General features: G+C 52.5%; 9 non-coding genes across 9 annotated transcripts; all 9 read right to left on the bottom strand.

The window, feature by feature from the left end:
- Nucleotides 1-4,080: 4,080 nt before the first annotated feature.
- Nucleotides 4,081-4,157, bottom strand: TRNAN-GUU (transfer RNA asparagine (anticodon GUU)). The gene has a single exon. It is a non-coding gene; the product is annotated as a tRNA-Asn (tRNA).
- Nucleotides 4,158-6,727: 2,570 nt separating this feature from the next.
- Nucleotides 6,728-6,804, bottom strand: TRNAN-GUU (transfer RNA asparagine (anticodon GUU)). Its single transcript has one exon. It is a non-coding gene; the product is annotated as a tRNA-Asn (tRNA).
- A 658-nt stretch (nt 6,805-7,462) lies between these two features.
- Nucleotides 7,463-7,539, bottom strand: TRNAN-GUU (transfer RNA asparagine (anticodon GUU)). The gene has a single exon. It is a non-coding gene; the product is annotated as a tRNA-Asn (tRNA).
- A 2,569-nt stretch (nt 7,540-10,108) lies between these two features.
- TRNAN-GUU (transfer RNA asparagine (anticodon GUU)) lies at nt 10,109-10,185 on the bottom strand. Its single transcript has one exon. It is a non-coding gene; the product is annotated as a tRNA-Asn (tRNA).
- Nucleotides 10,186-13,925: 3,740 nt separating this feature from the next.
- TRNAN-GUU (transfer RNA asparagine (anticodon GUU)) lies at nt 13,926-14,007 on the bottom strand. Its single transcript has one exon. It is a non-coding gene; the product is annotated as a tRNA-Asn (tRNA).
- A 1,827-nt stretch (nt 14,008-15,834) lies between these two features.
- TRNAN-GUU (transfer RNA asparagine (anticodon GUU)) lies at nt 15,835-15,911 on the bottom strand. The gene has a single exon. It is a non-coding gene; the product is annotated as a tRNA-Asn (tRNA).
- Nucleotides 15,912-17,739: 1,828 nt separating this feature from the next.
- Nucleotides 17,740-17,816, bottom strand: TRNAN-GUU (transfer RNA asparagine (anticodon GUU)). The gene has a single exon. It is a non-coding gene; the product is annotated as a tRNA-Asn (tRNA).
- Nucleotides 17,817-19,804: 1,988 nt separating this feature from the next.
- On the bottom strand, nt 19,805-19,881 carry TRNAN-GUU (transfer RNA asparagine (anticodon GUU)). The gene has a single exon. It is a non-coding gene; the product is annotated as a tRNA-Asn (tRNA).
- A 1,543-nt stretch (nt 19,882-21,424) lies between these two features.
- On the bottom strand, nt 21,425-21,501 carry TRNAN-GUU (transfer RNA asparagine (anticodon GUU)). The gene has a single exon. It is a non-coding gene; the product is annotated as a tRNA-Asn (tRNA).
- Between the last annotated feature and the right edge of the window lie 1,733 nt (nt 21,502-23,234).

Here is a 23,234-nt window from a genome sequence, read left to right as displayed (position 1 = left end):
GATCGCGCTAGCCAATTGCGCCACGGAGACAATCGTGCTCCACTCTCACCACCATCAGGACATATCTTCAAAGCTATCAGGCCAAAGAAAAAAAAGCGCCCCACCTCCACCGGGTGGGCTCGTACCTCCAACCTTTCAGTTAACAGCCGATCGCGCTAGCCAATTGCGTCACGGAGACAGTCCTGCTTCACAGTCACCACCATCAAAACATATTTTCAAAGCTATCAGCCCAAAATAAAAAAAGCAACACACCACTCCCGGGAGGGCTCGAACCTCCAACCTGTCGCTTAACAGCCGACCGCGCTAGCCAATTGCGCCACGGAGACAGTCGTGCTCCACTCTCACCACCATCTGAACATTTCTTCAAAGCTATCAGCCCAAAGAAAAAAAAGCGCCGCACCACCACCGGGTGGGCTCGTACCTCCAACCTCTCGGTTAACACCAATCGCGCTAGCCAATTGCGCCACGGAGACAGTCCTTCTCCACTCTCACCACCATGAGAACATATCTTCAAAGCTATCAGCCCAAATAAAAAAAAAGCAACACACCACTCCCGGGACGGCTCCAACCTGCAGCCTTTCAGTTAACAGCCGATCGCATAGCCAATTGCGCCACGAAGACAGTCGTGCTCCACTCTCACCACCGTCAGAACATTTCTTCAGAGCTATCAGCCCAAAGAAAAAAAAGCGCCACACCACCACCGGGTGGGCTCGTACCTCCAAACTTTCGGTTAACAGCCGATCGCGCTAGCCAATTGCGCCACGGAGACAGTCGTGCTCCACTCTCACCACCATCAGAACATATTTTCAAAGCTATCAGCCCAAAGAAAAAAAAGCAATACACCACTCCCGGGAGGACTCGAACCTCCAACCTTTCAGTTAACAGCCGATCGCATAGCCAATTGCGCCATGGAGACAATCGTGCTCCACTCTCACCACCGTCAGAACATTTCTTCAGAGCTATCAGCCAAAAGGAAAAAAATCGCCGCACCACCACCGGGTGGGCTCCAACCTCCAACCTCTCGGTTAACAGCCGATCGCGCTAGCCAATTGCGCAAGGAGACAGTCGTGCTCCACTCTCACCACCATCAGAACATATCTTCAAAGCTATCAGCCCAAAGAAAAAAAAGCGCCGCACCTCCACCGGGTAGGCTTGTACCTCCAACCTTTCGGTTAACAGCCGATCGCGCTAGCCAATTGCGCCACGGAGACAGTCCTGCTCCACACTCACCACCATCAGAACATATTTTCAAAGCTCTAAGCCCAAAATAAAAAAAGCAACACACCACTCCCGGGAGGGCTCGAACCTCCAACCTTTCGGTTAACAGCCGATCGCGCTAGCCAATTGCGCCACGGAGACAGTCGTGCTCCACTCACACCACCGTCAGAACATATCTTCAAAGCTATCAGCCCAAAGAAAAAAAAGCGCCGCACCACCACCGGGTGGGCTCGTACCTCCAAACTTTCGGTTAACAGCCGATCGCGCTAGCCAATTGCGCCACGGAGACAGTCGTGCTCCACTCTCACCACCATCAGAACATATCTTCAAAGCTATCAGCCCAAAGAAAAAAAAGCAATACACCACTCCCGGGAGGACTGGAACCTCCAACCTTTCAGTTAACAGCCGATCGCATAGCCAATTGCGCCATGGAGACAATCGTGCTCCACTCTCACCACCGTCAGAACATTTCTTCAGAGCTATCAGCCAAAAGGAAAAAAATCGCCGCACCACCACCGGGTGGGCTCCAACCTCCAACCTCTCGGTTAACAGCGGATCGCGCTAGCCAATTGCGCCAAGGAGACAGTCGTGCTCCACTCTCTCCACCATCAGAACATATCTTCAAAGCTATCAGCCCAAAGAAAAAAAGGGCCGCAACTCCACCGGGTAGGCTCGTACCTCCAACCTTTCGGTTAACAGCCCATCGCGCTAGCCAATTGCGCCATGGAGACAGTCCTGCTCCACACTCACCACCATCAGAACATATTTTCAAAGCTATCAGCCCAAAATAAAAAAAGCAACACACCACTCCCGGGAGGACAGGAACCTCCAACCTTTCAGTTAACAGCCGATCGCATAGCCAAATGCGCCATGGAGACAATCGTGCTCCACTCTCACCACCGTCAGAACATTTCTTCAGAGCTATCAGCCAAAAGGAAAAAAATCGCCGCACCACCACCGGGTGGGCTCCAACCTCCAACCTCTCGCTTAACAGCCGATCGCGCTAGCCAATTGCGCCAAGGAGACAGTCGTGCTCCACTCTCTCCACCATCAGAACATATCTTCAAAGCTATCAGCCCAAAGAAAAAAAAGCGCCGCACCTCCACCGGGTAGGCTCGTACCTCCAACCTTTCGGTTAACAGCCCATCGCGCTAGCCAATTGCGCCACGGAGACAGTCCTGCTCCACACTCACCACCATCAAAACATATTTTCAAAGCTATCAGCCCATAATAAAAAAAGCAACACACCACTCCCGGGAGGGCTCGAACCTCCAACCTTTCGGTTAACAGCCGATCGCGCTAGCCAATTGCGCCACGGAGACAGTCGTGCTCCACTCACACCTTTGTCAGAACATTTCTTCAGAGCTATCAGCCCAAAAAAAGCGCCGCACCACCACCGGGTGGGCTCGTACCTCTAACCTTTCAGTTAACAGCCGATCGCGCTAGCCGATTGCGCCACGGAGACAGTCATGCTCCACTCTCACCACCATCAGAACATATCTTCAAAGCTATCAGCCCAAAGAATAAAAAGCAACACACCACTCCTTGGAGGGCTCGTACCTCCAACCTTTCGGTTAAGAGCCGATCGCGCTAGCCTATTGCGCCACGGAGACAGTCGTGCTCCACTCTCACCACCATCAGAACATATCTTCAAAGCGATCAGCCCAAAGAAAAAAAAGCGCCGCACCACCACCGGGTGGACTCGTACCTCCAACCTTTCGGTTAACAGCCAATCGCGCTAGCCAATTGCGTCACGGAGACAGTCCTGCTCCACTCTCACCACCATCAGAACATATCTTCAAAGCTATCAGCCCAAAGAAAAAAAGCAACACACCACTCCCGGGAGGGCTCGAACCTCCAACCTTCCGGTTAACAGCCTTTCGCATAGCCAATTGCGCCACGGAGACAGTCGTGCTCCACTCTCACCACCATGAGAACATTTCTTCAAAGCTATCAGCCCAAAGAAAAAAAAGCGCCGCACCACCAACGGGTGGGCTCGTACCTCCAACCTCTCGGTTAACAGCCGATCGCGCTAGCCAATTGCGCCACGGAGACAGCCGTTCTCCACTCTCACCACCATCAGGACATATCTTCAAAGCTATCAGCCCAAAGAAAAAAAGCGCCACACCTCCACTGGGTGGGCTCGTACCTCCAACCTTTCGGTTAACAGCCGATCGCGCTAGCCAATTGCGTCACGGAGACAGTCCTGCTCCACTCTCACCACCATGAGAACATATCTTCAAAGCTATCAGCCCAAAGAAAAAAAGCAACACACCACTCCCGGGAGGGCTCGAACCTCCAACCTTCCGGTTAACAGCCTTTCGCATAGCCAATTGCGCCACGGAGACAGTCGTGCTCCACTCTCACCACCGTCAGAACATTTCTTCAGAGCTATCAGCCCAAAGAAAAAAAAAGTGCCGCATCACCACCGTGTGGGCTCGTACCTCCAACCTTTCGGTTAACAGCCGATCGCGATAGCAAATTGCGCCACGGAGACAGTCGTGCTCCACTCTCACCACCATCAGAACATATCTTCTAAGCTATCAGCCCAAAAAAAAGCAACACACCACTCCCGGGAGGGCTGGAACCTCCAACCTTTCAGTTAACAGCCGATCGCATAGCCAATTGCGCCATGGAGACAATCGTGCTCCACTCTCACCACCGTCAGAACATTTCTTCAGAGCTATCAGCCAAAAGGAAAAAAATCGCCGCACCACCACCGGGTGGGCTCCAACCTCCAACCTCTCGCTTAACAGCCGATCGCGCTAGCCAATTGCGTCACGGAGACAGTCCTGCTTCACACTCACCACCATCAAAACATATTTTCAAAGCTATCAGCCCAAAATAAAAAAAGCAACACACCACTACCGGGAGGGCTCGAACCTCCAACCTGTCGGTTAACAGCCGACCGCGCTAGCCAATTGCGCCACGGAGACAGTCGTGCTCCACTCTCACCACCATCAGAACATTTCTTCAAAGCTATCAGCCCAAAGAAAAAAAAGCGCCACACCACCACCGGGTGGGCTCGTACCTCCAACCTCTCGGTAACAGCCAATCGCGCTAGCCAATTGCGCCACGGAGACAGTCCTGCTCCACTCTCACCACCATGAAAACATATCTTCAAAGCTATCAGCCCAAAGAAAAAAAGCAACACACCACTCCCGGGAGGGCTCGAACCTCCAACCTTCCTGTTAACAGCCTTTCGCATAGCCAATTGCGCCACGGCGACAGTCGTGCTCCACTCTCACCACCGTCAGAACATTTCTTCAGAGCTATCAGCCCAAAGAAAAAAAAAGTGCCGCACCACCACCATGTGGGCTCGTACCTCCAACCTTTCGGATAACAGCCGATCGCGATAGCAAATTGCGCCACGGAGACAGTCGTGCTCCCCTCTCACCACCATCAGAACATATCTTCTAAGCTATCAGCCCAAAAAAAAGCAACACACCACTCCCGGGAGGGCTCGTACCTCCAACCTTTCGGTTAACAGCCGATCGCGCTAGCCAAATGCGTCACGGAGACAGTCCTGCTCCACACTCACCACCATCAAAACATATTTTCAAAGCTATCAGCCCAAAATAAGAAAAAAGCTACACACCACTCCCGGGAGGGCTCGAACCTCCAACCTTTTGGTTAACAGCCGACCGCGCTAGCCAATTGCGCCACGGAGACAGTGGTGCTCCACTCTCACCACCATCAGAACATTTCTTCAAAGCTATCAGCCAAAAGAAAAAAAAGCGCCGCACCACCAACGGGTGGGCTCGTACCTCCAACCTCTCGGTTAACAGCCGATCGCGCTAGCCAATTGCGCCACGGAGACAGTCGTGCTCCGCTCTCACCACCATCAGAACATTTCTTCAAAGCTATCAGCCCAAAGAAAAAAAAGCGCTGCACCACCACCGGGTGGGCTCGTACCTCCAAACTTTCGGTTAACAGCCGATCGCGCTAGCCAATCGCGCCACGGAGACAGTCGTGCTCCGTTCTCACCACCATCAGAACATATCTTCAAAGCTATCAGCCCAAAGAAAAAAAAGCAATACACCACTCCCGGGAGGACTGGAACCTCCAACCTTTCAGTTAACAGCCGATCGCATAGCCAATTGCGCCATGGAGACAATCGTGCTCCACTCTCACCACCGTCAGAACATTTCTCAGAGCTATCAGCCAAAAGGAAAAAAATCGCCGCACCACCACCGGGTGGGCTCCAACCTCCAACCTCTCGCTTAACAGCCGATCGCGCTAGCCAATTGCGCCAAGGAGACAGTCGTGCTCCACTCTCTCCACCATCAGAACATATCTTCAAAGCTATCAGCCCAAAGAAAAAAAAGCGCCGTACCTCCACCGGGTAGGCTCGTACCTCCAACCTTTTGGTTACCAGCCCATCGCGCTAGCCAATTGCGCCACGGAGACAGTCCTGCTCCACACTCACCACCATCAAAACATATTTTCAAAGCTATCAGCCAAAAATAAAAAAAGCAACACACCACTCCCGGGAGGGCTCGAACCTCCAACCTTTCGGTTAACAGCCGATCGCGCTAGCCAATTGCGCCACGGAGACAGTCGTGCTCCACTCACACCTTTGTCAGAACATTTCTTCAGAGCTATCAGCCCAAAAAAAGCGCCGCACCACCACCGGGTGGGCTCGTACCTCTAACCTTTCAGTTAACAGCCGATCGCGCTAGCCGATTGCGCCACGGAGACAGTCATGCTCCACTCTCACCACCATCAGAACATATCTTCAAAGCTATCAGCCCAAAGAATAAAAAGCAACACACCACTCCTTGGAGGGCTCGTACCTCCAACCTTTTGGTTAAGAGCCGATCGCGCTAGCCTATTGCGCCACGGAGACAGTCGTGCTCCACTCTCACCACCATCAGAACATATCTTCAAAGCGATCAGCCCAAAGAAAAAAAAGCGCCGCACCACCACCGGGTGGACTCGTACCTCCAACCTTCCGGTTAACAGCCTTTCGCATAGCCAATTGCGCCATGGAGACAGTCGTGCTCCACTCTCACCACCGTCAGAACATTTCTTCAGAGCTATCAGCCCAAAGAAAAAAAAAGTGCCGCACCACCACCGTGTGGGCTCGTACCTCCAACCTTTCGGTTAACAGCCGATCGCGATAGCAAATTGCGCCACGGAGACAGTCGTGCTCCACTCTCACCACCATCAGAACATATCTTCTAAGCTATCAGCCCAAAAAAAGCAACACATCACTCCCGGGAGGGCTGGAACCTCCAACCTTTCAGTTAACAGCCGATCGCATAGCCACTTGCGCCATGGAGACAGTCGTGCTCCACTCTCACCACCGTCAGGACATATCTTCAAAGCTATCAGGCCAAAGAAAAAAAAGCGCCGCACGTCCACCGGGTGGACTCGTACCTCCAACCTTTCGGTTAACAGCCGATCGCGCTAGCCAATTGCGTCACGGAGACAGTCCTGCTTCACACTCACCACCATCAAAACATATTTTCAAAGCTATCAGCCCAAAATAAAAAAAGCAACACATCACTACCGGGAGGGCTCGAACCTCCAACCTGTCGGTTAACAGCCGACCGCGCTAGCCAATTGCGCCACGGAGACAGTCGTGCTCCACTCTCACCACCATCAGAACATTTCTTCAAAGCTATCAGCCCAAAGAAAAAAAAGCGCCGCACCACCACCGGGTGGGCTCGTACCTCCAACCTCTCGGTAACAGCCAATCGCGCTAGCCAATTGCGCCACGGAGACAGTCCTGCTCCACTCTCACCACCATGAAAACATATCTTCAAAGCTATCAGCCCAAAGAAAAAAAAGCAACACACCACTCCCGGGAGGGCTCGAACCTCCAACCTTCCTGTTAACAGCCTTTCGCATAGCCAATTGCGCCACGGCGACAGTCGTGCTCCACTCTCACCACCGTCAGAACATTTCTTCAGAGCTATCAGCCCAAAGAAAAAAAAAGTGCCGCACCACCACCATGTGGGCTCGTACCTCCAACCTTTCGGTTAACAGCCGATCGCGATAGCAAATTGCGCCACGGAGACAGTCGTGCTCCCCTCTCACCACCATCAGAACATATCTTCTAAGCTATCAGCCCAAAAAAAAGCAACACACCACTCCCGGGAGGGCTCGAACCTCCAACCTGTCGGTTAACAGCCGACCGCACTAGCCAATTGCGTCACGGAGACAGTCCTGCTTCACACTCACCACCATCAAAACATATTTTCAAAGCTATCAGCGCAAAATAAAAAAAGCAACACACCACTCCCGGGAGGGCTCGAACCTCCAACCTGTCGGTTAACAGCCGACCGCGCTAGCCAATTGCGCCACGGAGACAGTCGTGCTCCACTCTCACCACCATCAGAACATTTCTTCAAAGCTATCAGCCCAAAGAAAAAAAAGCGCCGCACCACCACCGGGTGGGCTCGTACCTCCAACCTTTCGGTTAACAGCCGATCGCGCTAGCAAATTGCGTAACGGAGACAGTCCTGCTTCACACTCACCACCATCAAAACATATTTTCAAAGCTATCAGCCCAAAGAAAAAAAAAGCAACACACCACTCCCGGGAGGGCTCCAACCTCCAGCCTTTCAGTTAACAGCCGATCGCATAGCCAATTGCGCCACGAAGACAGTCGTGCTCCACTCTCACCACCGTCAGAACATTTCTTCAGAGCTATCAGCCCAAAGAAAAAAAAGCGCCACACCACCACCGGGTGGGCTCGTACCTCCAAACTTTCAGTTAACAGCCGATCGCGCTAGCCAATTGCGCCACGGAGACAGTCGTGCTCCACTCTCCCCACCATCAGAACATATTTTCAAAGCTATCAGCCCAAAGAAAAAAAAGCAATACACCACTCCCGGGAGGACTCGAACCTCCAACCTTTCAGTTAACAGCCGATCGCATAGCCAATTGTGCCATGGAGACAATCGTGCTCCACTCTCACCACCGTCAGAACATTTCTTCAGAGCTATCAGCCAAAAGGAAAAAAATCGCCGCACCACCACCGGGTGGGCTCCAACCTCCAACCTCTCGGTTAACAGACGATCGCGCTAGCCAATTGCGCAAGGAGACAGTCGTGCTCCACTCTCACCACCATCAAAACATATTTTCAAAGCTATCAGCCCAAAATAAAAAAGCAACACACCACTCCCGGGAGGGCTCGAACCTCCAACCTTTCGGTTAACAGCCGATCGCGCTAGCCAATTGCGCCACGGAGACAGTCGTGCTCCACTCACACCTTTGTCAGAACATTTCTTCAGAGCTATGAGCCCAAAAAAAAGCGCCGCACCACCACCGGGTGGGCTCGTACCTCTAACCTTTCAGTTAAGAGCCGATCGCGCTAGCCGATTGCGCCACGGAGACAGTCATGCTCCACTCTCACCACCATCAGAACATATCTTCAAAGCTATCAGCCCAAAGAATAAAAAGCAACACACCACTCCTTGGAGGGCTCGTACCTCCAACCTTTCGGTTAAGAGCCGATCGCGCTAGCCTATTGCGCCACGAAGACAGTCGTGCTCCACTCTCACCACCATCAGAACATATCTTCAAAGCGATCAGCCCAAAGAAAAAAAAGCGCCGCACCACCACCGGGTGGACTCGTACCTCCAACCTTCCGGTTAACAGCCTTTCGCATAGCCAATTGCGCCACGGAGACAGTCGTGCTCCACTCTCACCACCGTCAGAACATTTTTTCAGAGCTATCAGCCCAAAGGTAAAAAATCGCCGCATCACCACCGGGTGGGCTCGAACCTCCAACCTCTCGGTTAACAGCCGATCTCGCTAGCCAATTACGCCACGAAGACAGTCGTGCTCCACTCTCACCACCATCAGGACATATCTTCAAAGCTATCAGTCCAAAGAAAAAAAAGCGCCGCACCTCCACCGGGTGGGCTCGTACCTCCAACCTTTCGGTTAACAGCCGATCGCGCTAGCCAAATGCGTCACGGAGACAGTCCTGCTCCACACTCACCACCATCAAAACATATTTTCAAAGCTATCAGCCCAAAATAAAAAAAAGCTACACACCACTCCCGGGAAGGCTCGTACCTCCAACCTCTCGGTTAACAGCCGATCGCGCTAGCCAATTGCGCCACGGAGACAGTCGTTCTCCACTCTCACCACCATCAGGACATATCTTCCAAGCTATCAGCCCAAAGAAAAAAAGCGCCGCACCTCCACCGGGTGGGCTCGTACCTCCAACCTTTCGGTTAACAGCCGATTGCGCTAGCCAATTTGTCACGGAGACAGTCCTGCTCCACTCTCACCACCATCAGAACATATCTTCAAAGCTATCAGCCCAAAAAAAAGCAACACACCACTCCCGGGAGGGCTCGAACCTCCAACCTTCCGGTTAACAGCCTTTCGCATAGCCAATTGCGCCACGGAGACAGTCGTGCTCCACTCTCACCACCGTCAGAACATTTCTTCAGAGCTATCAGCCCTAAGAAAAAAAAAGTGCCGCACCACCACCGTGTGGGCTCGTACCTCCAACCTTTCGGTTAACAGCCGATTGCGATAGCGAATTGCGCCACGGAGACAGTCGTGCTCCACTCTCACCACTATCAGAACATATCTTCTAAGCTATCAGCCCAAAAAAAGCAACACACCACTCCCGGGAGGGCTGGAACCTCCAACCTTTCAGTTAACAGCCGATCGCATAGCCACTTGCGCCATGGAGACAGTCGTGCTCCACTCTCACCACCTTCAGGACATATCTTCAAAGCTATCAGGCCAAAGAAAAAAAAGCGCCGCACGTCCACCGGGTGGACTCGTACCTCCAACCTTTCGGTTAACAGCCGATCGCGCTAGCCAATTGCGTCACGGAGACAGTCCTGCTTCACACTCACCACCATCAAAACATATTTTCAAAGCTATCAGCCCAAAATAAAAAAAAGCAACACACCACTCCCGGGAGGGCTCGAACCTCCAACCTGTCGGTTAACAGCCGACCGCGCTAGCCAATTGCGCCACGGAGACAGTCGTGCTCCACTCTCACCACCATCAGAACATTTCTTCAAAGCTATCAGCCCAAAGAAAAAAAAGCGCCGCACCACCACCGGGTGGGCTCGTACCTCCTACCTCTCGGTAACAGCCAATCGCGCTAGCCAATTGCGCCACGGAGACAGTCCTGCTCCACTCTCACCACCATGAAAACATATCTTCAAAGCTATCAGCCCAAAGAAAAAAAAGCAACACACCACTCCCGGGAGGGCTCGAACCTCCAACCTTCCTGTTAACAGCCTTTCGCATAGCCAATTGCGCCACGGCGACAGTCGTGCTCCACTCTCACCACCGTCAGAACATTTCTTCAGAGCTATCAGCCCAAAGAAAAAAAAAGTGCCGCACCACCACCATGTGGGCTCGTACCTCCAACCTTTCGGTTAACAGCCGATCGCGATAGCAAATTGCGCCACGGAGACAGTCGTGCTCCCCTCTCACCACCATCAGAACATATCTTCTAAGCTATCAGCCCAAAAAAAAGCAACACACCACACCCGGGAGGGCTCGAACCTCCAACCTGTCGGTTAACAGCCGACCGCGCTAGCCAATTGCGCCACGGAGACAGTCGTACTCCACTCTCACCACCATCAGAACATTTCTTCAAAGCTATCAGCCCAAAGAAAAAAAAGCGCCGCACCAACACCGGGTGGGCTCGTACCTCCAACCTCTCGGTAACAGCCAATCGCGCTAGCCAATTGCGCCACGGAGACAGTCCTGCTCCACTCTCACCACCATGAGAACATATCTTCAAATCTATCAGCCCAAAGAAAAAAAAGCAACACACCACTCCCGGGAGGGCTCGAACCTCCAACCTTCCTGTTAACAGCTTTTCGCATAGCCAATTGCGCCACGGAGACAGGCGTGCTCCACTCTCACCACCGTAAGAACATTTCTTCAGAGCTATCAGCCCAAAGAAAAAAAAGTGCCGCACCACCACCATGTGGGCTCGTACCTCCAACATTTCGGTTAACAGCCGATCGCGATAGCAAATTGCGCCACGGAGACAGTCATGCTCCACTCTCACCACCATCAGAACATATCTTCTAAGCTATCAGCCCAAAAAAAGCAACACAGCACTCCCGGGAGGGCTGGAACCTCAGACCTCTCGGTTAACAGCCGATCGCACTAGCCAATTGCGCCACGGAGACAATCGTGCTCCACTCTCACCACCATCAGGACATATTTTCAAAGCTATCAGGCCAAAGAAAAAAAAGCGCCGCACCTCCACCGGGTGGGCTCGTACCTCCAACCTCTCGGTTAACACCAATCGCGCTAGCCAATTGCGCCACGGAGACAGTCCTGCTCCACTCTCACCACCATGAGAACATATCTTCAAAGCTATCAGCCCAAAGAAAAAAAAAGCAACACACCACTCCCGGGAGGGCTCCAACCTCCAGCCTTTCAGTTAACAGCCGATCGCATAGCCAATTGCGCCACGAAGACAGTCGTGCTCCACTCTCACCACCGTCAGAACATTTCTTCAGAGCTATCAGCCCAAAGAAAAAAAAGCGCCACACCACCACCGGGTGGGCTCGTACCTCCAAACTTTCAGTTAACAGCCGATCGCGCTAGCCAATTGCGCCACGGAGACAGTCGTGCTCAACTCTCCCCACCATCAGAACATATTTTCAAAGCTATCAGCCCAAAGAAAAAAAAGCAATACACCACTCCCGGGAGGACTCGAACCTCCAACCTTTCAGTTAACAGCCGATCGCATAGCCAATTGCGCCATGGAGACAATCGTGCTCCACTCTCACCACCGTCAGAACATTTCTTCAGAGCTATCAGCCAAAAGGAAAAAAATCGCCGCACCACCACCAGGTGGGCTCCAACCTCCAACCTCTCGGTTAACAGACGATCGCGCTAGCCAATTGCGCAAGGAGACAGTCGTGCTCCACTCTCACCACCATCAGGACATATCTTCAAAGCTATCAGTCCAAAGAAAAAAAAGCGCCGCACCTCCACCGGGTGGGCTCGTACCTCCAACCTTTCGGTTAACAGCCGATCGCGCTAGCCAAATGCGTCACGGAGACAGTCCTGCTCCACACTCACCACCATCAAAACATATTTTCAAAGCTATCAGCCCAAAATAAAAAAAAGCTACACACCACTCCCGGGAAGGCTCGAACCTCCAACCTTTTGGTTAACAGCCGACCGCGCTAGCCAATTGCACCACGGAGACAGTCGTGCTCCACTCTCACCACCATCAGAACATTTCTTCAAAGCTATCAGCCCAAAGAAAAAAAAGCGCCGCACCACCAACGGGTGGGCTCGTACCTCCAACCTCTCGGTTAACAGCCGATCGCGCTAGCCAATTGCGCCACGGAGACAGTCGTTCTCCACTCTCACCACCATCAGGACATATCTTCCAAGCTATCAGCCCAAAGAAAAAAAGCGCCGCACCTCCACCGGGTGGGCTCGTACCTCCAACCTTTCGGTTAACAGCCGATCGCGCTAGCCAATTTGTCACGGAGACAGTCCTGCTCCACTCTCACCACCATCAGAACATATCTTCAAAGCTATCAGCCCAAAAAAAAGCAACACACCACTCCCGGGAGGGCTCGAACCTCCAACCTTCCGGTTAACAGCCTTTCGCATAGCCAATTGCGCCACGGAGACAGTCGGGCTCCACTCTCACCACCGTCAGAACATTTCTTCAGAGCTATCAGCCCTAAGAAAAAAAAAGTGCCGCACCACCACCGTGTGGGCTCGTACCTCCAACCTTTCGGTTAACAGCCGATCGCGATAGCGAATTGCGCCACGGAGACAGTCGTGCTCCACTCTCACCACTATCAGAACATATCTTCTAAGCTATCAGCCCCAAAAAAGCAACACACCACTCCCGGGAGAGCTGGAACCTCCAACCTTTCAGTTAACAGCCGATCGCATAGCCACTTGCGCCATGGAGACAGTCGTGCTCCACTCTCACCACCTTCAGGACATATCTTCAAAGCTATCAGGCCAAAGAAAAAAAAGCGCCGCACGTCCACCGGGTGGACTCGTACCTCCAACCTTTCGGTTAACAGCCGATCGCGCTAGCCAATTGCGTCACGGAGACAGTCCTGCTTCACACTCACCACCATCAAAACATATTTTCAAAGCTATCAGTCCAAAATAAAAAAAGCAACACACCCCTCCCGGGAGGGCTCGAACCTCCAACCTGTCGGTTAACAGCCGACCGCGCTAGCCAATTGCGCCACGGAGACAGTCGTGCTCCACTCTCACCACCATCAGAACATTTCTTCAAAGCTATCAGCCCAAAGAAAAAAAAGCGCCGCACCACCACCGGGTGGGCTCGTACCTCCTACCTCTCGGTAACAGCCAATCGCGCTAGCCAATTGCGCCACGGAGACAGTCCTGCTCCACTCTCACCACCATGAAAACATATCTTCAAAGCTATCAGCCCAAAGAAAAAAAAGCAACACACCACTCCCGGGAGGGCTCGAACCTCCAACCTTCGTGTTAACAGCCTTTCGCATAGCCAATTGCGCCACGGCGACAGTCGTGCTCCACTCTCACCACCGTCAGAACATTTCTTCAGAGCTATCAGCCCAAAGAAAAAAAAAAGTGCCGCACCACCACCATGTGGGCTCGTACCTCCAACCTTTCGGTTAACAGCCGATCGCGATAGCAAATTGCGCCACGGAGACAGTCGTGCTCCCCTCTCACCACCATCAGAACATATCTTCTAAGCTATCAGCCCAAAAAAAGCAACACACCACACCCGGGAGGGCTCGAACCTCCAACCTGTCGGTTAACAGCCGACCGCGCTAGCCAATTGCGCCACGGAGACAGTCGTGCTCCACTCTCACCACCATCAGAACATTTCTTCAAAGCTATCAGCCCAAAGAAAAAAAAGCGCCGCACCAACACCGGGTGGGCTCGTACCTCCAACCTCTCGGTAACAGCCAATCGCGCTAGCCAATTGCGCCACGGAGACAGTCCTGCTCCACTCTCACCACCATGAGAACATATCTTCAAAGCTATCAGCCCAAAGAAAAAAAAGCAACACACCACTCCCGGGAGGGCTCGAACCTCCAACCTTCCTGTTAACAGCTTTTCGCATAGCCAATTGCGCCACGGAGACAGGCGTGCTCCACTCTCACCACCGTAAGAACATTTCTTCAGAGCTATCAGCCCAAAGAAAAAAAAGTGCCGCACCACCACCATGTGGGCTCGTACCTCCAACATTTCGGTTAACAGCCGATCGCGATAGCAAATTGCGCCACGGAGACAGTCATGCTCCACTCTCACCACCAACAGAACATATCTTCTAAGCTATCAGCCCAAAAAAAGCAACACAGCACTCCCGGGAGGGCTGGAACCTCAGACCTCTCGGTTAACAGCCGATCGCACTAGCCAATTGCGCCACGGAGACAATCGTGCTCCACTCTCACCACCATCAGGACATATTTTCAAAGCTATCAGGCCAAAGAAAAAAAAGCGCCGCACCTCCACCGGGTGGGCTCGTACCTCCAACCTCTCAGTTAACACCAATCGCGCTAGCCAATTGCGCCACGGAGACAGTCCTGCTCCACTCTCACCACCATGAGAACATATCTTCAAAGCTATCAGCCCAAAGAAAAAAAAAGCAACACACCACTCCCGGGAGGGCTCCAACCTCCAGCCTTTCAGTTAACAGCCGATCGCATAGCCAATTGCGCCACGAAGACAGTCGTGCTCCACTCTCACCACCGTCAGAACATTTCTTCAGAGCTATCAGCCCAAAGAAAAAAAAGCGCCACACCACCACCGGGTGGGCTCGTACCTCCAAACTTTCAGTTAACAGCCGATCGCGCTAGCCAATTGCGCCACGGAGACAGTCGTGCTCCACTCTCCCCACCATCAGAACATATTTTCAAAGCTATCAGCCCAAAGAAAAAAAAGCAATACACCACTCCCGGGAGGACTCGAACCTCCAACCTTTCAGTTAACAGCCGATCGCATAGCCAATTGCGCCATGGAGACAATCGTGCTCCACTCTCACCACCGTCAGAACATTTCTTCAGAACTATCAGCCAAAAGGAAAAAAATCGCCGCACCACCACCGGGTGGGCTCCAACCTCCAACCTCTCGGTTAACAGACGATCGCGCTAGCCAATTGCGCAAGGAGACAGTCGTGCTCCACTCTCACCACCATCAGAACATATCTTCAAAGCTATCAGCCCAAAGAAAAAAACGCGCCGCACCTCCACCGGGTAGGCTCGTACCTCCAACCTTTCGGTTAACAGCCGATCGCGCTAGCCAATTGCGCCACGGAGACAGTCCAGCTCCACACTCACCACCATCAGAACATATTTTCAAAGCTCTAAGCCCAAAATAAAAAAAGCAACACACCACTCCCGGGAGGGCTCGAACCTCCAACCTTTCGGTTAACAGCCGATGGCGCTAGCCAATTGCGCCACGGAGACAGTCGTGCTCCACTCACACCACCGTCAGAACATTTCTTCAGTGCTATCAGCCCAAAGAAAAAAAAAGTGCCGCACCACCACCATGTGGGCTCGTACCTCCAACCTTTCGGTTAACAGCCGATCGCGATAGCAAATTGCGCCACGGAGACAGTCGTGCTCCACTCTCACCACCATCAGAACATAACATCTAAGCTATCAGCCCAAAAAAGCAACACACCACTCCCGGGAGGGCTCGAACCTCCAACCTGTCGGTTAACAGCCGACCGCGCTAGCCAATTGCGCCACGGAGACAGTCGTGCTCCACTCTCACCACCATCAGAACATTTCTTCAAAGCTATCAGCCCAAAGAAAAAAAAGCGCCGCACCACCACCGGGTGGGCTCGTACCTCCAACCTCTCGGTAACAGCCAATCGCGCTAGCCAATTGCGCCACGGAGACAGTCCTGCTCCACTCTCACCACCATGAGAACATATCTTCAAAGCTATCAGCCAAAAGAAAAAAAAGCAACACACCAATCCCGGGAGGGCTCGAACCTCCAACCTTCCTTTTAACAGCCTTTCGCATAGCCAATTGCGCCAAGGAGACAGTCGTGCTCCACTCTCACCACCGTCAGAACATTTCTTCAGAGCTATCAGCCAAAAGAAAAAAAAAGTGCCGCACCACCACCATGTGGGCTCGTACCTCCAACCTTTCGGTTAACAGCCGATCGCGATAGCAAATTGCGCCACGGAGACAGTCGTGCTCCACTCTCACCACCATCAGAACATATCTTCAAAGCTATCAGCCCAAAGAAAAAAAAGCAATACACCACTCCCGGGAGGACTGTAACCTCCAACCTTTCAGTTAACAGCCGATCGCATAGCCAATTGCGCCATGCAGACAATCGTGCTCCACTCTCACCACCGTCAGAACATTTCTTCAGAGCTATCAGCCAAAAGGAAAAAAATCGCCGCACCACCACCGGGTGGGCTCCAACCTCCAACCTCTCGGTTAACAGCCGATCGCGCGAGCCAATTGCGCCAAGGAGACAGTCGTGCTCCACTCTCACCACCATCAGAACATATCTTAAAAGCTATCAGCCCAAAGAAAAAAAAGCGCCGCACCTCCACCGGGTAGGCTCGTACCTCGTTAACAGCCGATCGCGCTAGCCAATTGCGCCACGGAGACAGTCCTGCTCCACACTCACCACCATCAGAATATGTTTTCAAAGCTATCAGCCCAAAATGAAAAAAGCAACACACCACTCCCGGGAGGGCTCGAACCTCCAACCTTTCGGTTAACAGCCGATCGCGCTAGCCAATTGCACCACGGAGACCGTCGTGCTCCACTCTCACCACCATCAGAACATATCTTCAAAGCTATCAGCCCAAAGAATAAAAAGCAACACACCACTCCCGGGAGGGCTCGTACCTCCAACCTTTCGGTTAACAGCCAATCGCGCTAGTCTATTGCGCCCCGGAGACAGTCGTGCTCCACTCTCACCACCATCAAAACATATCTTCAAAGCTATCAGCCCAAAGAAAAAAAGTGCCGCACCAACACCGTGTGGGCTCGTACCGCCAACCTTTCGGTTAACAGCCGATTGCGATAGCAAATTGCGCCACGGAGACAGTCGTGCTCCACTCTCACCACCATCACAACATATCTTCTAAGCTATCAGCCCAAAAAAAAGCAACACACAACTCCCGGGAGGGCTGGAACCTCCAACCTCTCGGTTAACAGCCGATCGCGCTAGCCAGTTGCGCCACGGAGACAGTCGTGCTCCACTCTCACCACCATCAGGACATATCTTCAAAGCTATCAGGCCAAAGAAAAAAAGCGCCGCACCACCACCGTGTGGGCTCGTACCTCCAACCTTTCAGTTAACAGCCGATCGCATAGCCACTTGCGCCATGGAGACAGTCGTGCTCCACTCTCACCACCGTCAGGACATATCTTCAAAGCTATCAGGCCAAAGAAAAAAAAGCGTCGCACCTCCACCGGGTGGGCTCGTACCTCCAACCTTTCGGTTAACAGCCGATCGCGCTAGCCAATTGCGTCACGGAGACAGTCCTGCTTCACACTCACCACCATCAAAGCATATTTTCAAAGCTATCAGCCCAAAATAAAAAAAGCAACACACCACTCCCGGGAGGGCTCGAACCTCCAACCTGTCGGTTAACAGCCGACCGCGCTAGCCAATTGCGCCACGGAGACAGTCGTGCTCCACTCTCACCACCATCAGAACATTTCTTCAAAGCTATCAGCCCAAAGAAAAAAAAGTGCCGCACCACCACCGGGTGGTTTGTACCTCCAACCTCTTGGTTAACAGCCAATCGCGCGAGCCAATTGCGCCACGGAGACAGTCCTGCTCCAGTCTCACCACCGTGATAACATATCTTCAAAGCTATCAGCCCAAAGAAAAAAAAGCAACACACCACTCCCGAGAGGGCTCCAACCTCCAACCTTTCAGTTAACAGCCGATCGCATAGCCAATTGCGCCACGAAGACAGTCGTGCTCCACTCTCACCACCGTCAGAACATTTCTTCAGAGCTATCAGCCCAAAGAAAAAGAAGCGCCACACCACCACCAGGTGGGCTCGTACCTCCAAACTTTCGGTTAACAGCCGATCGCGCTAGCCAATTGCGCCGCGGAGACAGTCGTGCTCCACTCTGACCACCATCAGAACATATCTTCAAAGCTATCAGCCCAAAGAAAAAAAGCAATACACCACTCCCGGGAGGACTGGAACCTCCAGCCTTTCAGTTAACAGCCGATCGCACAGCCAATTGCGCCATGGAGACAATCGTGCTCCACTCTCATCACCGTCAGAACATTTCTTCAGAGCTATCAGCCAAAAGGAAAAAAATCGCCCCACCACCACCGGGTGGGCTCCAACCTCCAACCTCTCGGTTAACAGCCGATCGCGCTAGCCAATTGCGCCAAGGAGACAGTCGTGCTCCACTCTCACCACATTCAGAACATATCTTCAAAGCTATCAGCCCAAAGAAAAAAAAGCGCCGCACCTCCACCGGGTAGGCTCGTACCTCCAACCTTTCGGTTAACAGCCCATCGCGCTAGCCAATTGCGCCACGGAGACAGTCCTGCTCCACACTCACCACCATCAGAACATATTTTCAAAGCTATCAGCCCAAAATAAAAAAAGCAACACACCACTCCCGGGAGGGCTCGAACCTCTAACCTTTCGGTTAACAGCCGATGGCGCTAGCCAATTGCGCCACGGAGACAGTCGTGCTCCACTCACACCACCGTCAGAACATTTCTTCAGAGCTATCAGCCCAAAGAAAAAAAAGTGCCGCACCACCACCATGTGGGCTCGTACCTCCAACCTTTCGGTTAACAGCCGATCGCGATAGCCAATTGCGCCACGGAGACAGTCGTGCTCCACTCTCACCACCATCAGAACATTTCTTCAAAGCTATCAGCCCAAAGAAAAAAAAGCGCCGCACCACCACCGGGTGGGCTCGTACCTCCAACCTCTCGGTTAACAGCCGATCGCGCTAGCCAATTGCGCCACGGAGACAGTCCTGCTCCAGTCTCACCACCGTGATAACATATCTTCAAAGCTATCAGCCCAAAGAAAAAAAAGCAACACACCACTCCCGAGAGGGCTCCAACCTCCAACCTTTCAGTTAACAGCCGATCGCATAGCCAATTGCGCCACGAAGACAGTCGTGCTCCACTCTCACCACCGTCAGAACATTTCTTCAGAGCTATCAGCCCAAAGAAAAAAAAGCGCCACACCACCACCAGGTGGGCTCGTACCTCCAAACTTTCGGTTAACAGCCGATCGCGCTAGCCAATTGCGCCGCGGAGACAGTCGTGCTCCACTCTCACCACCATCAGAACATATCTTCAAAGCTATCAGCCCAAAGAAAAAAAGCAATACACCACTCCCGGGAGGACTGGAACATCCAGCCTTTCAGTTAACAGCCGATCGCATAGCCACTTGCGCCATGGAGACAGTCGTGCTCCACTCTCACCACCGTCAGGACATATCTTCAAAGCTATCAGGCCAAAGAAAAAAAAGCGTCGCACCTCCACCGGGTGGGCTCGTACCTCCAACCTTTCGGTTAACAGCCGATCGCGCTAGCCAATTGCGTCACGGAGACAGTCCTGCTTCACACTCACCACCATCAAAGCATATTTTCAAAGCTATCAGCCCAAAATAAAAAAAGCAACACACCACTCCCGGGAGGGCTCGAACCTCCAACCTGTCGGTTAACAGCCGACCGCGCTAGCCAATTGCGCCACGGAGACAGTCGTGCTCCACTCTCACCACCATCAGAACATTTCTTCAAAGCTATCAGCCCAAAGAAAAAAAAGTGCCGCACCACCACCGGGTGGTTTGTACCTCCAACCTCTTGGTTAACAGCCAATCGCGCGAGCCAATTGGGCCACGGAGACAGTCCTGCTCCAGTCTCACCACCGTGATAACATATCTTCAAAGCTATCAGCCCAAAATAAAAAAAGCAACACACCACTCCCGGGAGGGCTCGAACCTCCAACCTTTCGGTTAACAGCCGATGGCGCTAGCCAATTGCGCCACGGAGACAGTCGTGCTCCACTCACACCACCGTCAGAACATTTCTTCAGAGCTATCAGCCCAAAGAAAAAAAAGTGCCGCACCACCACCATGTGGGCTCGTACCTCCAACCTTTCGGTTAACAGCCGATCGCGATAGCCAATTGCGCCACGGAGACAGTCGTGCTCCACTCTCACCACCATCAGAACATTTCTTCAAAGTTATCAGCCCAAAGAAAAAAAAGCGCCGCACCACCACCGGGTGGGCTCGTACCTCCAACCTCTCGGTTAACAGCCGATCGCGCTAGCCAATTGCGCCACGGAGACAGTCCTGCTCCAGTCTCACCACCGTGATAACATATCTTCAAAGCTATCAGCCCAAAGAAAAAAAAGCAACACACCACTCCCGAGAGGGCTCCAACCTCCAACCTTTCAGTTAACAGCCGATCGCATAGCCAATTGCGCCACGAAGACAGTCGTGCTCCACTCTCACCACCGTCAGAACATTTCTTCAGAGCTATCAGCCCAAAGAAAAAAAAGCGCCACACCACCACCAGGTGGGCTCGTACCTCCAAACTTTCGGTTAACAGCCGATCGCGCTAGCCAATTGCGCCGCGGAGACAGTCGTGCTCCACTCTCACCACCATCAGAACATATCTTCAAAGCTATCAGCCCAAAGAAAAAAAGCAATACACCACTCCCGGGAGGACTGGAACATCCAGCCTTTCAGTTAACAGCCGATCGCATAGCCAATTGCGCCATGGAGACAATCGTGCTCCACTCTCTTCACCGTCAGAACATTTCTTCAGAGCTATCAGCCAAAAGGAAAAAAATCGCCGCACCACCACCGGGTGGGCTCCAACCTCCAACCTCTCGGTTAACAGCCGATCGCGCTAGCCAATTGCGCCAAGGAGACAGTCGTGCTCCACTCTCACCACATTCAGAACATATCTTCAAAGCTATCAGCCCAAAGAAAAAAAAGCGCCGCACCTCCACCGGGTAGGCTCGTACCTCCAACCTTTCGGTTAACAGCCCATCGCGCTAGCCAATTGCGCCACGAAGACAGTCCTGCTCCACACTCACCACCATCAGAACATATTTTCAAAGCTATCAGCCCAAAATAAAAAAAGCAACACACCACTCCCGGGAGGGCTCGAACCTCCAACCTTTCGGTTAACAGCCGATGGCGCTAGCCAATTGCGCCACGGAGACAGTCGTGCTCCACTCTCACCACCATCAGAACATAACTTCTAAGCTATCAGCCCAAAAAAAAGCAACACACCACTCCCGGGAGGGCTCGAACCTCCAACCTGTCGGTTAACAGCCGACCGCGCTAGCCAATTGCGCCACGGAGACAGTCGTGCTCCACTCTCACCACCATCAGAACATTTCTTCAAAGCTATCAGCCCAAAGAAAAAAAAGCGCCGCACCACCACCGGGTGGGCTCGTACCTCCAACCTCTCGGTAACAGCCAATCGCGCTAGCCAATTGCGCCACGGAGACAGTCCTGCTCCACTCTCACCACCATGAGAACATATCTTCAAAGCTATCAGCCAAAAGAAAAAAAAGCAACACACCACTCCCGGGAGGGCTCGAACCTCCAACCTTCCTTTTAACAGCCTTTCGCATAGCCAATTGCGCCACGGAGACAGTCGTGCTCCACTCTCACCACCGTCAGAACATTTCTTCAGAGCTATCAGCCCAAAGAAAAAAAAAGTGCCGCACCACCACCATGTGGGCTCGTACCTCCAACCTTTCGGTTAACAGCCGATCGCGATAGCAAATTGCGCCACGGAGACAGTCGTGCTCCACTCTCACCACCATCAGAACATATCTTCTAAGCTATCAGCCCAAAAAAAGCGACACACCACCACCGGGTGGGCTCGTACCTCCAAACTTTCGGTTAACAGCTGATCGCGCTAGCCAATTGCGCCACGGAGACAGTCGTGCTCCACTCTCACCACCATCAGAACATATCTTCAAAGCTATCAGCCCAAAGAAAAAAAAGCAATACACCACTCCCGGGAGGACTGTAACCTCCAACCTTTCAGTTAACAGCCGATCGCATAGCCAATTGCGCCATGCAGACAATCGTGCTCCACTCTCACCACCGTCAGAACATTTCTTCAGAGCTATCAGCCAAAAGGAAAAAAATCGCCGCACCACCACCGGGTGGGCTCGTACCTCGTTAACAGCCGATCGCGCTAGCCAATTGCGCCACGGAGACAGTCCTGCTCCACACTCACCACCATCAGAATATGTTTTCAAAGCTATCAGCCCAAAATGAAAAAAGCAACACACCACTCCCGGGAGGGCTCGAACCTCCAACCTTTCGGTTAACAGCCGATCGCGCTAGCCAATTGCGCCACGGAGACAGTCATGCTCCACTCTCACCACCATCAGAACATATCTTCAAAGCTATCAGCCCAAAGAATAAAAAGCAACACACCACTCCCGGGAGGGCTCGTACCTCCAACCTTTCGGTTAACAGCCGATCGCGCTAGTCTATTGCGCCCCGGAGACAGTCGTGCTCCACTCTCACCAACATCAAAACATATCTTCAAAGCTATCAGCCCAAAGAAAAAAAGTGCCGCACCAACACCGTGTGGGCTCGTACCGCCAACCTTTCGGTTAACAGCCGATTGCGATAGCAAATTGCGCCACGCAGACAGTCGTGCTCCACTCTCACCACCATCAGAACATATCTTCTAAGCTATCAGCCCAAACAAAAGCAACACGCCACTCCCGGGAGGGCTGGAACCTCCAACCTTTCAGTTAACAGCCGATCGCATAGCCACTTGCGCCATGGAGACAGTCGTGCTCCACTCTCACCACCGTCAGGACATATCTTCAAAGCTATCAGGCCGAAGAAATAAAAGCGTCGCACCTCCACCGGGTGGGCTCGTACCTCCAACCTTTCGGTTAACAGCCGATCGCGCTAGCCAATTGCGTCACGAAGACAGTCCTGCTTCACACTCACCACCATCAAAGCATATTTTCAAAGCTATCAGCCCAAAATAAAAAAAGCAACACACCACTCCCGGGAGGGCTCGAACCTGCAACCTGTCGGTTAACAGCCGACCGCGCTAGCC

The sequence above is a fragment of the Rhipicephalus microplus genome, unplaced genomic scaffold, assembly GCF_043290135.1.
Source record: "Rhipicephalus microplus isolate Deutch F79 unplaced genomic scaffold, USDA_Rmic scaffold_13, whole genome shotgun sequence".
NCBI lineage: Eukaryota > Metazoa > Arthropoda > Arachnida > Ixodida > Ixodidae > Rhipicephalus > Rhipicephalus microplus.
This window is presented reverse-complemented; position numbering and strand designations above follow the sequence as displayed.